Source organism: Choloepus didactylus (genome assembly GCF_015220235.1).
Source record: "Choloepus didactylus isolate mChoDid1 chromosome 11 unlocalized genomic scaffold, mChoDid1.pri SUPER_11_unloc1, whole genome shotgun sequence".
Classification (NCBI taxonomy): domain Eukaryota; kingdom Metazoa; phylum Chordata; class Mammalia; order Pilosa; family Megalonychidae; genus Choloepus; species Choloepus didactylus.
The window spans coordinates 4017651-4032281 of NW_023637577.1; positions in this window are offsets into that span (position 1 = coordinate 4017651).

The window sequence follows — 14631 nt, forward strand, 5'->3', positions numbered from 1 at the left end:
ATTACAATAGGGACTAATAGTGGGCTAGTTAATGGCCAGATAATTGAAATTCTCACTCAAGTCTAACTTAATGCAGTCTACTGTGTCCATGAGTTCACTCAGTGGCCAATTCCTCTGTCCCCTAGTCTGTAATGGGAATTGATATATTTGTCAGTTGTGATAACTCCCAAATTGGATCCTTGGACTGCTGGGTGAGGGTTCTCATACTGGAAAATCTCAAGTGGAAATATATGGAACATATTCCATAAGCCTGGGGCATCAAAAGCAATATTGCACCTGGAGGTTGGATACTATTGTCACTAACAAATAATTAAAGGAGGGAGAATTAAAGGATGCAGTACTGAAGCCTTAACTTGCTAGGTACCATGACATATGGGTCACTGGTTTCCAAAGAATTAAGTACTAGGCTTCACTGTCCCAACCACAGTGGGAAACATGGAAATGAGCACAAGTGAGAGCAGCACATCTGATGAGCAGTTTGAACATGATGACCTTTGCTGGGAAGAAGTGATTGAGATACCAACAAAAGGCAACACCCTGATTGTCTTCCAAGATTAAAGATGAGCATCTATCAAGGAATGATTAATTTTAAGGTATATTTTCTGCAGTATATACAGCTTCAAATCACCACAAGGTCCAAGAAAATCTGAACAATTAAACATGAGCTACTCTAAAGATCCCATATAATTTGTAGCAAGAATCAAAGAGGAGCTTTAACACATGGACTATCTATAATAAAACCCTAGACAAGAGAGACCAATTAAACTTCAGAGTTAGCACATCAAAATAAACCAAATCCCATATATCAGCAGAAAATTACAAGCCAAACTAAACACACGAATACATTACTCAGTCAAAATAACAAATTACAACTTCAGAGGAGGCAAAGACATTGGAAAAAATAAACCCAAGCACCCAGAAATAAATAAATAAAAAGTTTAGTGCAGAAATAAATGAAATAGAGAAGAGTATAAACAAAATCAAAAGTTAGTTATTTGAAGAGTAATAAAATTGACAAACCTCTAGATAGACTGAAAATGAAAAAAAATGAGAGAATCAAATAACTAAAATCAGAAATGAAAGTGGGCAAATGGTAACAATCATATTGGTATAAAAATGATTATATTAGCATACCATGAACAATTACATGATCTAGAGAAATGGACAAATTCCTAGAAACACTCAAATTACTAAAACTGTTTCAAGAATACCTACAAAATCTGAACTGAACTATAGGCTTTAAAGAGATTGAATAATTTATTCAATCTCTCCAAATAAAGAAAGTTCAGGACCAGATAGCTTCTCCAGTAAATTCTAGTCAATAATTAAAGCAGAGTTAATATAAATCCTTCTCAAGCTTTTATGAAAAAGAAGAGAGGAAGAGTTCTAAAGTATCTTATTAGGTACATTTATCCATATACCAAAAACAGGCAATGACCATGTCAGGAAAAAAAAAAAAACTACAAAACAATATATCTTAAGAATTTATATGTAAAATATACTCAATACAAAGTAGCAAACCATATCTAACACCATGTAAAATTATTATGAGCCAGAATGAAACATCTATAGATGCACTTGTCATTCAATAAAAGAAAATCAGTGCAATAGAATGAAATAAAAAAACCCACATGATCATTTCATCTGATGCAGAAAAGTAATTTAACACTAAAATTGCACAACCTGACATGATTAAAAATTACATGATAAAGGGTATTTATTAAAAACTCACATAGTAATGGATAAATGAAAGTTTTCCCAAACATTGGGAACAAGACCAGGATGCACAATTTCACCACTGTTATTCAACATTGGGCTAGAAATTCCAGAGAAAATAGGCAAGAACAGAAGCAAATAGTATACAAATTGGAATGGAAGATGTAAACCTTCTGTATTCTCAGATCACATGAGCCTTTGTATAGATAATCCAAAAATTGTGAGCAAAAAACTACTAGAGCTAGTGGATGAAATCAGCAATATTGTTGGGTAAAGATCAACACCTAAAATCTGTTGTGTTTCTATACACCAATAATTAACACTCTGAAAAAGAAATTTAACAAAAAGTATTCTATTCACAAAAGCATCTTAAGTAATAAATATATTGGAATAAATTTAAACAATGAATTAAGACTTACACACTAGGAACTATAAAACATTGCTGAAAGTAATGAAAGAAGACTTAATAATAGAAATAATTATTATATGCATGGATTGGAAGACACCATATTGTTAATATGGTGTATTATTCAGGGTTCTTGTGAGAAAGAGAACTGAGAGGATTTATTTGATGAGATTCATTGTAGGAATTGTCTCACATGATCATGGTATTAGCAATTCTGAAATCTGTAGGACAGTCAACAATGTAAACTCCAAATACGTTAGCAATAAATCCCCCCAGGAGATGTTGGTGAACAAAATTTAAAAGAGAAATTCTTCTTTCTGACTGCTGAAATCCTCAGTTCCCACCTTAAGTTCTGTATACAATTGGATGAGGAGAATCCTTTCCTTGCTGAAGGAAATTTCCTTTGTTTGTTGTTGCTGTAATGAATCAGAAATACTCAACTGGCTAATGATTTAAAACCTTCTGTGCAATAACTCCAGAGTAACTATCAGGCCTGTACTTACTGATCAAACAACTGGACAACATAAGCTAGCCAATTTGATATATTGTGTTCTCATTTTCATTCACCTCAATATATTTATTGTTTTCTGTTGTGAATTCTTCTTTAACCCATTGATTGTTTGAGTGTTGTGTCAGTTTGAATGTATTATGTCCCCCAAAACACCATTATCTTTGATGAAATCCTCTGTGGGCAGAGGTATTAGTGTTAATTAGATTGTAATTCTTTGATTGAATGTTTCCATGGAGATGTGCCCCACCCAACTGTAGGTGATAACTCTGCATAATTTCCATGGAGATGTGGCCCTTCCCATTCAGCATGGGCCTTGATTAGTTTACCAGGACACTATATATGCTCATACAGAAGGAGAGAGCTTGCTTCAACCAAGAGGGACACTTTGAAAAATGCATGGGGGGAGAGAGATGCTGCAACTTACAGAGACATTTTGGAGATGGCCCTTGAAACCAGTCTTTTGCTCCTGAGAAGCTAAAAGAGGACAAATGCCCCAAGAGCAACTGAGGGTGACATTTTGTAGAGAAGCTGCAGCCTAGAGAGGAATGTCCTGGGAGAAAGCCATTTCAAAACCAGAACTTGGAGCAGACACAAACCATGTGCCTTCCCAGCTAACAGAGGTTTGCTGGACACCATTGGCCATGCTCCAGTGAAGGCACCTGATTGTTGATGCATTACCTTGGACACCTTATGGCTTTAAGACTGTAAGTGTATAACCAAATAAGCCCCCTTTACAAACGCTGATCCATTTCTGGTGTTTGCATTCTGGCAGCATTAGCAAACCAGAACAAGTGTGTTCTCTAACTTCCATGCATTTGTGGATTTGTCCCTTCCTGCTAATGATTTCCAACTTCATTCCATTGTCAGAGAAGATGCTTTGTATAATTTCAACATTTTAAAATTTATTAAGACTTTTATTGCCACCCAACATGTTGTCTATCCTGGAGAAAAAACAAGGTGCACTTGAGAAGAATGTGTAATCTACCTTTTGGGGTGCAAAATTCTGTATATGTCTATTACCACTAGGTCATTTATCATATCTTCCAGTTCTCTGTTTCCTTTTTGATCTTCTATTTAGATGTTTTATCTACTGATGAAATTGGTGTATGGTAGCAATATCTATTATTGTAAATATTATTGTAGACATATCGAGTTCTCCCCTCAGTTTAGTCTTATGTATTTTGCAGCACCAAGGTTAGGTGCATAAATATTTATGATTGTCATTTCTTCTTGGTGGACAGACCCTTTTCTTAATATAAAGTATCTTTCTTTGTCTCTTATTACTGCTTTTGACTTAAAATCCATTTTCCTTTGATATTACTATAGCTATCCAAGCTCTCTATTGTTCTATTTGCATGGTTACTTCCAACAACCTTTCACTTTCCAACTATTTGTATCATTAGGTCTAATGTGAGTGTCTTATAAACAACATATAGTTAGATGATGCATTTTCACCAATCTGAGAATCTGCCTTTTCATTGGGGAGCTTAATCTTTTAACATTCACTGTTATTACTCTAAAGGCAGTACTTATTTCAACCAATCTTCCCATTGTTTTTCATGGTATATCTGTTTTTGTCTCTCTTTCCTTTTATAGACTTTTTTCATTTAGTTTCCTTTGTAATGTATCTGACTGATCAATTTCTCATATCTGTTTCTGCGTATATATATTTTTTCTTCTTTCTTTCAATCAACTTTGTTGATCAAAAAAATTTAAAAGTTCCAGATAAAATAAAACAAAGGAACAGGAAAAACAAATATCCTGATACAGCTTCTTTGCATCTAATATGCTCCTATCATACCACACATACACACAAAAAAACTTAACAAACTATAGTGAATTGCTTCAGCATATATTTTCAAATATTTTTTGGGGTTACTCTGTGGCTTGTATTACAAACCTTCTTCTATAGCCTGCTAATCTAAAAAGATATCAACTTTCCTTCAGCAGCATTCATGTCCTCTACTCCCATATCCCTCCATTTCCCACATTTATGTTGTTTTTGTTCTACATTACCTCTTTATATTCTGAGTATCTGGTATAAAGGAATATAAATGTTTGTTATTCAAGTATACTCTAACTTTTTTAGGAATTGAAGAGTAGAATTATATGCTATGGATACAACACTGTTGGGTTTTGCATTTACCCATTTAGTTACCTTTACTTTGGATTCCCACAGCTCCAAGCAACTCTCTCCTGTCTTTTCCTTTCAATCTGAAGGACTCTCTTCAGAATTCTTGTAGTATGGTTCATTGGTGATGAACTCTTTCAGTTGCTGTTTATCTGTCAATGTTTTAAAAATCTCATTTTTGAGGGACATCTTGCTGGATGAACAATTTTTGGCTGATAGTTTTTCTCTTTCAGTCCCTTAAATATGTCACAACACTGCCTTCTTGCCTCCATGGCTTCTGGTGAGTAATAGCATTTAATCTTAATGAGGACATTATGTGTCAAATTGCATTTCTCTTGTTACTTACACAATTCTCCTTTTATCTTTGGCATTTGAATTTGACATTCTGATTAATATGTGTATCAGAGTACATCATCAGATTTTATTCTTTCTGGAGTATCTTGCTTCTTGGACATGCATATTCATATCTTTCTTAAGGGTAGAGAAGTTTTCAACCATTATTTCCTCAGATATTATTTTGACCCATTTCCTTCTCTTTCAGTGACTCCCATGATATGTATGTTAGTTTGCTCAGGCTGTCAGTCAAGACCATCAGACACTGTTCAGATTTTTATTATTTTCTCTATTTTTCTGACTCAATGATTTTGATTGTCCTGTCTTCTATTTTGCTGATTCTTTCTTCTAGCTGTTAATACTTGCTAATGTATGTCTCTAATTTATTTTTAATCATTGTGCCATTCATCCCATAATTTGTTGTTCCTTTGAAGACTTTCTAATTCTTCTTTTTATTCACACATTTTCTTCTTAATATCCTTTAGCTCTATATCTACCAGTACTATATTTCTAGCCATATTTTCCTTCCTGTCCTTGAATTGATTTAGGCGACTTCTTTGAAATTCTGTGATTATTTTTTCCAATGTCTTTGCCTCCCCTGAAGTTTTAATTTGTTATTTTGATGGAGAAATATATTCATGGGCTTACTTTGGCTTATAATTTTGTGCTGATTTATGGGATTTCATTTATTTTGATGTGCTAACTCTGAAGTTTAATTGGTCCCACTTACCTACAGTTTTATTATAGATTGGCCTTGTTTTAAAACTGCTCTTTGTTGCTTCCTCCAAATTATACTGGGCCTTTAGAGTATCCCATGTTTAACTCTCCATTTTCTGAGGCCTTGTGGTGGTTTGAAGCTGTATATGTTGCAGAAAACTATACTTTTATAATTAATACATTCCTTGATAGATGCTCAATTTTCCTCTTGTAGGCATTAAGGGTGTTGCATTTATTGACATCTCAATCACTTCTTCCCAGAAACTGTCATCAAGTTCATACTGCTCTTCAGATGTGCTGCACTCACTGGTGCCCCTTTCCATGGTTCAAACTGTGGTTGGGACATTAGAGCCCAGTACCCAATTGCTTGGAAACCAGTGTCCCTAATGCCATGCTTCTAGCAAGCTAAGGCTTCAATACTGCAGTCTTTATCTTTCAACTTGGTAGTCATTAACTCTACATTGTTGGCACATGCTATCCATATATCCCTTTCCAGCCCTAATTCCTCCTCTAATTGACATCCTTTTGTATCTGCAACATATTTTGATCTGTGGCTATACCCAGTGTAGTCAGTAGTGTATACCCTACAGCTGCCACAGTCTCCTGGCACTTGCTTTCCTTTTACCCTTTTCCCAGGGCTTCCAACCCCTTGGTCAAGCCCTTTTGCAATTTTGGGGCATCCCATTATTCACTCACTGACCACAAGCTTCAAGGACCCATGCAACCATTACATACATGGATGTGACAGATGACCCATGAATTTCATCTGTGGAGATTCTACTTCCTGACTCAACCATTGCTTTGTCAACATCCTTTTGCTCATGGTTCCCTGGATCTCTGAGTGTTGCACTGCAGCCTCAAGGCCATCACCTCTGTTCCTAGGGTGTTGTCCCCTTGTCTGAGTAGTTTGGAGATTGCTTCCAGGTAACTCAGGAGGTTAATACAATCATTTATTTGTGGCATCAACACTGCTAACAGAGACATGGTTCAGGGTGGCGGGTAGACCTAACAGATCTCTGCTGACAGAGGATGTTTAACAGTAGCTTATGTAGGCAAGAACAAAGGAGGCACATATTCATAGGTAAAGTAAGTCAGAATACTTGGGAGATACTCTGAAGAATATCATCTTTTTGAAATTATTTCTCATGGTTTCTTTACAAACTCACTCAACAGGCACAAGAATGTGTTTCAACCAGCAGTATCAATCATGCATAGTCATCACAACTTATGCCATGAATGTTCCCAGTTTCTGCAATATTAATGATGTCAAGGTATTCCTTCATTCCCATAGTAATGAAGGAGAAAGAAATAACAACCAGGGAAAGCAAGATTTGTCCCACAAAAACTATTTAAACTACACTGAATGAAATGGGTCACATCTTAGCTGAAGTAGCCTCACCAAAACAACCAATTTACAATTGGTCCACACCTGCAGTAATGGAGTAACTTTAAGAACATTCTTTTCTGGATTATGTCCAGCACAAAGCACAACACACTGTCTGTCACAGCAGCTTTGATATGGGCTAGTACTCTGTTAAGTCTCCAATGGGCAACATTCATTCTCTTGAACACACCTAGTTTATTTTTCCAAAAAATAATTCAGATATGAGAGGAATTCCAAATCCTGCATCCTTTAATTATTTGTTAGTGTCTACAGTGTCCACCCTCCAGGTACAATATTGTTTTTGATCCCCCAGGCTTAGGGGATAAATTCCATATATTTCCACTTGACATTGCTGCAGAGACCTTAAACTAAGAATCCAACTACTTCTGCAGGTAATTGGTACTGATCTAAAATTTGCTTCATGTCTGACAACAGAGCAAGGGATCCTGACTTCCTTCAGTGGCAACAACTCTAGCTTTACCTGCTCCATTTGACCCTTTGTGGGTGTAAATGTTAAGTTGTAACCTTGTTAGTGTCAAGCCTATTTTGTTCCTAGGATGGCAAGCTGCATTAGACATGACCACAACAGCTATGGATCAAGTCAACTTGGTTGTTATGTCAGAATATAAGCTGGTTCATGGTAGGGTCAATATTTTGCACTCCTTTACCACTGCACTTGATTCTAATGGGGGTTCTGGGAATACTTGTTGAACTGAATTGAACACATCTTTCTAGCAGATTCTTGGCCCTATCAAAATAGAAAACAGTGCAAGGAGATGGAGATGAGTTTTATTATTTCATGATAATTTATTGACTGCCAATCATGATGACTGAAATATTATTTTCTTTACTGAACATTACATGGTTATAAGAGTCCATATTCACTGCTATTTACTGAAAGTATTATTTTTTTAATTAAGGGTTCTAAATTTTATCATTTCTGGGAAATTTCTTATAAAGTATCATTTTAGAGTCATTTCATCAGGAGAAAGGGGAGGACAAGTTTGGTTCCTCTCTCTTTCTCAAAGCAGGTATTTTAACAAGCCGCACTCAGTGTTATAAAAACACCTTGTAAAACCAAATTTGAAACATTGGATTTGTTTGTGAAACATTTTTTATCTTAATCAAAAGAACAGGCTCATGACTTCACTGAGATGAGTTGCTTACAATATATATAGTAAATGAAATCAAGGTAAATGCATGAAATAAAGTCTCCATTTCTCCTCTCATCTTACCTTTGTTTTCTGGTTGTATCTATGAATACATAGTTTGGCAGCTTATGTTTTTCTTTGATTTCATCCAATTTCTTATGACAACCCAGGCAAGAAGACAAAATCAACTCTTTCTTGTTGCCATGCACACAGGAAAATCCAGAAATTGTCAGTTAAGTGGGCCTTTTTACACTGAAGAAGTTCTCCCTAGTTTTGGATTTTAGCCCTCATAGACTTATGATATTTCCAAAATAATCAAAGAAAATGAATGTTCCTGTCTGCCTTTCACTTATCATTTCTCAACCCAGGGGTAGCCTAGGTTGGAAAATAGTTTCTGAAGAGATGGTTCATTTGGTTGATCAGGTTCTACATGTTGGAGTGACTGTGTGTGTGTATGCATGTGTGTGTATCTAAGTATATCCATCAATTGGGTGCATATAGCTTATTTCACATACATTTTCAGTCAGAAGCAACTACAAGTGTGTTTGGTTAACACTGAGATTAGCCATAGCCCTAAATTCCCAGCAGTGAGTTAATGAGGCATTGTAACTCTTGTCAAATATATGATGATTTTGCCTGAATGAATGAAAATATGACATATATGGAAAGTCTAAGGAATGCATATCCTTCTACATAGAGGAGGTCATTTAGTTCCCACCCTTTACAATCACATTAGGTTACACACATACAGTTTGTCTTGAGTTTTTACTGAATTGGTCTCAGAAGATATTTCAGCCATCCTCTGAAATCTTTCATTTTATTTAGGGTGGCAATGACAACAATTACAAAAATGTTAGTAGCTACATTTATAGACTGTTTTCTAAGTGCTTGGCACTCTGCAAAGCTCCCCATGTGTTATCTTATTTAATCCTCATGAACTGACAAACAGAAGGAACTCAGTGCAGCTGAGAGTGACATTTTGAAGAGGAGCTACAGCCAAGAGGGACATTTTGAAGAGTTCACTGGAACAGAGAGAGGAGCTTCAGCTTACAGAGACATTTTGGGGATGGCCTTTGAAAGCAGACTTTTGCTCCAGAGAACCTAAGAGAGGACAAATGCCCCAAGAGCAACTAAGAGGGATGTTTTTGAGGAGCTGAAGCCTAGAGAGGAACATCCTGGAAGAAAGCCATTTTGAAACCAGAACTTGGAGCAGATGCTGTCCATGTGCCTTCCCAGCTAACAGAGGTTTTCTGGACACCATTGGCCATCCTCCAGTGGAGGTACCCAATTGTTGATGCATTACCTTGGACACTTTATGGCCTTGAGACTGTAATTGTGTAACCAAATAAACCCCCTTTTACAAAAGCCAATCCATTCCCAGTGTTTTGCATTCCAGCAGCATTAGTAAACAAGAACATCTCTATTCTCAGTTGCTCCCATAAATTGTGGTCTTAGCCCATTTTTTCCCCTTGATTGGGTTTTCAGAAAATCTAACTAAACTGGATCACTCCCATCACCCATGTAATTCACACATTGATTCGAACATTGCTGTTCAGATTCTGGCTTCTCCCTCTGTCTTCCCCCCTTTCTGCCTGAATTTCATTCCACCTTTAAAGAGCTCCAGTGATAGAATTAAGACCTATCCTGATTGAGGTGGGCCACACCTTAAATGAAGTAACATTATCAAAAGGTTCTATTTACAATGGGTCCAAAGAGAAATTTATGGATTACATTTAAGAAGATGTATTTCTGGGGTACGTACAGCATCTAACCAACACATACAGAAATAAACAAAGCAAGGAAAGGGTTAGGAAATATGTATGGGGAGATGGGGAGATGCATAGAAGTTCTAAGTAGAGTGGCCTGGAAGGTCTCACTTAAAAGGTAACATTTAAGTAAAGAAAAATATTCAGATTCTGTATCCTTGGATTGCTTAACACTTGCACCTGGCTTTGGCAGGATCTGTCTGATGCCCAACTGAGAATGCAGGCAGGATGGAAGCAAGGTATGCCAGGTCTTCCTCAGGTTCCTACTCCTTACATCCCACCTCAGTTAGTTTTGTTCTTGGACCACTATAGCTCAGAAAGTTTTGTGAAGTCAGATAGGGTGGAGCTGGTGAAAAGGAGTGTTACCCGACACATCAGGTTTTCCATTAGAAAATTCCAGATATTGTGGTCACAGGAAAATAATTGCTCTTTCTCTGTATCTTGGGCAGACAATTCTGAGGCTTTTTTATGTAGTTCCATAGAGGACCTCCCCCTCTGGATTGAGCCCTTGTTGCAAAGTCACCAGTGTGAAGACTTGCATTGGCCTCCCTTCTTCTCTGCCCCATGACTAGTCCTTTCCAAAAATAAACTACCTGCATACAAGCCCTTATTTCAGCTGATTTTTTATGAGGGAGCCCAAGTCATTGCTTCTACCTTTTAAAAAATTTTCTTCCTTTTTAAACAAAAATTTCAGTTCTTTTCTTTATCTTTGATATTCTTTTAAGATGACATGGTCATCATGATTACCAACTGCTGACTCTGAAGTCCAAGTGATACCTTGAGAGTTGTGTGAAGCCCTTGTGTGGACACAGATGTCTCCAAGGAATGTTGGTCCTGATTTTTTCTGTCAGTGCATATAAGAAGCCAAAGGACTGGTCATTTTGATGACATCCCAGACAAAGAATATAAAACAGCTACCAGTGAAAAATGGCTAATTGCTAATTGAACTGACTGTTGCTTTTCCTGAAACAAAACCCTAGTTACAGAGGAGGGAGACATGGCATTCACATCTAAGCATATTGCATATATATGACTTAAAAATACATAAGATGGAAAGAACATAAGCACACAGAGTACTATATGGTAACTGTGAATGATACCATGTGCTCACAGCTGGGAAGTGCTATGAGCATGAGATTCCAACCAACTGAAACTAGTAAACTAACCCACCATTTATTTTACTTGTAAGATGAACTCAAATGGCTACTTGTGCAATGCTTTGACATTATTTACTCAATGAAATAATTTTTGTGTGCATTTATTAAATATTCACTGAGTGATGATTGCATGCCAGAATTGATTTTTATTTTTTTCCTGACTATGGGTGAGGACTGTTTGAAACAGTGTCCCAGTCATGCCACCTGCTGCTTAGCTGCTTCCTCCTCAGTCCAGACCTTCTGGTTTCCACCACAGTTACTGAGGAAGGGTTGTGGAAGGAGGAAGGCACCGTCCCCCATGGAGTTGGAAGGGGGGTGGGATTTCTCTGAGTGTCAGGATGGAGTTGGCCCTCACTGCTCCTATACTCAACCCTCTGATTCACTCTTTCTCACTCTTTCCTTGGGTAGATAGGAACAAAATTCAGCAATATGACTGGGTCTTAGTGTGTGAACTGGTGGGAATTTGGAGGTTAATTTTAACTCACCCAATCATCCATTCCCAAAGTAAATTTAACCAGGACAACAACTATTTTTCACTACTTTAGGGGTAAATATTTCTTCTACAGAAGACTCATTTTAATAATACTTTTCACACTTCCAGGTGCTCCCCACTTGGAAGGCATGTGGTAACAGTTCTATGCATTTTTCCATTGATCATGACCTCTGCCAGAGGGAATGTTTTCATCTCTAGGAGAAAGAAGAGGGAAGTGATGTTAAAGAAGCTGCCCACTTAGAAGAAACTCAGCAAGGAGGGCTCAGCAATGGGAGAGCAAAATACCTATAAAAACCTCCATGTGCTGGCTCCAGAGCCACACTTTTAGAGCTGGGAGCAGATTCCTAGGCACTGATTTTTTAAAAAATTAAATCTCCATTCTGCTGGCAGTGGTGGCAGCACTCTGGAGCCTGAGCTGATTTACATAAGATGAAACACTGAGCCAATGTATTCCCCAGAGGATGTATGCTGTCAGTTCCTGGCCCTGTTTTTATACTCTGTTGACTGTGCTAACAGTGCCCAAGGTGAGATCATGTGTCTATTTCCTAAGGATCATTACATGTTGGAGTTTATTTTCCATGCAAAGAACCCAATGTCTCATTATGAATCAGTTCTAGCATATAAGGAAAATTGCAGATTTCAGAGTTCCAAGAGTTGACAAGTTCCGGACCTACGCAGGATGACAAGGTAGCACAATACTGGAGAAATAAGTCAATCTTTGTCAGCTTACATGCACACACATGTCAGATAAGAGCAACATTTGATTCCTGCTGTCCCTAGCATCACCAAAGTTTTTAAAGTCTATAGAGACAACTACAAAGAAAGCATGAGGAAATATCATGGGAAGTTGGTTGACCACAGAAGAGGGCAGTGAGGAGCCAGATCCGAGGGACAGGGTAGAGCAAATAGGATGCCTGTGAGACACTCACATTCACACATGATGTAACCTGATGAAACTTTACACAACTAATGGTCAATTGATAACTGGTCAATTTACTCAAAATCATTACACAGATGTACATGTATACAGCTAAACATGTATTTTGTAGAGTCAGAATTAAAGTTTTGGTGTTTCTAGCACCCAGAAACAAGTCAAGTGTTGTCTGAAGCACCCTAGACTTTTCTAGCAGCTTGTGCAAGGACAGGGGACATGGTCAGCTCTGCTGCATGACTTTCCTGAATGCCAAGGAGGTGTGTGGATTCACTCACATATTCTCCACTACACATACTCATGATGCCAATGTGTTATCAGACCCTAGGTCCAGAGCTGCAGAGGAGGTTGCCCCTGCTTGCTTCTATGAGACAGGCCAGACTTGAACTCACACCCACACAGATGCTGGCAGGGCTTTGACCACAGGGCCCAGGTGGGAAACTCCAGTTCTCCTGAAATTTGGCTCCAGCACTTCCACTTTAACCTAAGCACTGACCTCCTTGTTAAGCTGCTGCCACTATAGAACCTTAAGTGGATGGTGGAGGTTGCAGGGCTCTGAGCAGAGAGAAGGGCAGCAGTTCTTTCATTTCAGCAGCAGCTATAGATGGGGCTGCCCCCATCTGAGTCCAGTGCTCTGTGTATGTGATCAGAACTGGACAAGTTCCCAGCTGGACCGGCCATGTCTCTCTGCCTGCTTCTCCACCAGGGTAATGCCTCATGCTACTTCCCTCTCTTTCTCTTTAACTCTAAATCTACTTCTGAATGTGTCTCTTCTTCCCTCTTTGTATTTACTCTGGGCTCTTTCTCCTTTCTTCTGTTGTCTTTCCTGTGTGTCTTTCCTCTTTCTTTATGTGGGCTTTCAGCTTATTCTTTTAATGCATAGTGGCTGTGGGTCTCCAGATTCCAGTGAGGAACAAAGCAGAATCCCCCCTCCCTCATGGAACACACTGTCTGCTGAGCACACAGGCAGTGAGGAGACACAACCAACTGTATACTCACAACCATCTATCCAGTGCTTTTTCTGGCAGAGAAAAGCAAGATTATCTGAAGAAACAGTCTGGGGAAGAGAGTTGACAATGAAGGGGTGATCTTGGGCAGGGATCAAGGAATGCCTTCTTGGGGAGGTGAAATTGGAGCAGAGGGCAGAGGAAGTGATCTGTCCTCTTCCACCTTTCTGATCCTGTAAGTCCACATTCATTTGCTTTCCCATTCCCAACAATTTCTCTGTCTCTTCTTTAGCCACTCCCTAGTTCTTCTTTTTTAAATCAGAGAAATTGTAGGTTTACTCCCTAGTTCTTTTTACCATTTTCTTCTGTATTTCCCAAATTACATTCCTCTACCTTAATTATTGCAAAGGAAAATAAAACATTGAGTAGAGTTTTGGTCTCCATTTTTTATAAATAAATGGAAACCATTCCCCCCCCCATTCTAATGCAAAAACTAAATGTGGTTGCATTATTGAGTGTTACTTGTTTTGTTTTGTTTTCTTGCCATTTAGTCATACTAAGATAGGGGGTTTCTCTCTCTAGAGCAACTGATCCCAACATGAAATTACAAGAGCACTGATGGAGAAACTGAATATGTAGTGAAAAATTACTTTAGTTTAGAATTTTTGCTTATATACCAGATAGTATGCTGAAATGGAACACTAGAAGTCTGGGTCCCCTTCTTTCTGCATCTGAGTCAGCATTTCCCAATGTTCCATTGCACACTTTTGATCTGAGGGGATGTGAATAAGCATAATGAGGGAAATTTGTTCAGTGGACAAATAAGTATGGGAAATGCTGGCCTAAAAAATCATGTAGTTTTGATTTAGATGGCAGTATCTCCAAGATATTTTAATATGTTAATGTGAATATCAAAGAGGGCAATTACAAGTGTGTTCTACCTACTCCCTGCTAGAACCTATGTTCTAAAAGCCATGCTCTGGAAACC